The 677-nt window shown below is 34.9% G+C and overlaps 1 protein-coding gene across 3 annotated transcripts in view; it reads right to left on the bottom strand.

Annotated features, from left to right (window-relative positions):
* LOC107586273 (phosphatidylinositol-binding clathrin assembly protein-like) overlaps positions 1-677 on the bottom strand; it is an 11,064-nt gene that overhangs the window by 5,720 nt on the left and 4,667 nt on the right. The window lies entirely within an intron of this gene.

Here is a 677-nt window from a genome sequence, read left to right as displayed (position 1 = left end):
CACACACACACACACACAAAATCATGGCATAAACGGAATGTTTCTTTTCTAATCTTTTATGCTTTTTCTTTTACGCTTTTCCTTTTCCACCTCAACAACTATTGTTTTATTAAAGAACATACCATTCTTGAAACATTCGGAATCATAAAAAAGAATTGTGGTTAGTTAATTTAATACATACTCCCAGTTTCTGTCAATAAACATAATTACAATACTGGAAGAAATATTATAGCTGATATGAGGGGACTATGAATTGTATTGGACAGTCCAGTGCTTTATAGCACTATTATGGTTAACTTTGCCACGCACTCCCCTTGTTGATGTGCTATTTACATACAAAATGTATGTTTAAAAGCATACCTAAGTTAGCAGCTTCTAATCTCACATAGCCAGACTTTTGACTATCAGTATAAAGTCTGGGTCACTTTGCATCATATTCTGGTCAAGAGCCACCTACAGAAACAGTTTGTCTGACCGACATGAAAATCAGCCGGGCGGATTCATCTGATATCATGATATTTAAAATAACAGACTGGTGTAAAGAACTATTGCATGGTATTGTGGGTCCAGCTACAGGCTATGATAAAATTAGAGAAAATGTTGTCATTTGGATTCAGCATTTCTGTCCGTCTAAAAGTAACAAGTCCAAATGATTTCACAGTCATACTCAAAAACAA

The sequence above is a fragment of the Sinocyclocheilus grahami genome, unplaced genomic scaffold (assembly GCF_001515645.1).
Source record: "Sinocyclocheilus grahami isolate Dianchi unplaced genomic scaffold, SAMN03320097.WGS_v1.1 scaffold79.1, whole genome shotgun sequence".
In the NCBI taxonomy this organism is placed as follows: domain Eukaryota; kingdom Metazoa; phylum Chordata; class Actinopteri; order Cypriniformes; family Cyprinidae; genus Sinocyclocheilus; species Sinocyclocheilus grahami.
Note: the sequence above shows the minus strand (reverse complement) of the source record. Positions and strands in the feature narration are given on the sequence as shown.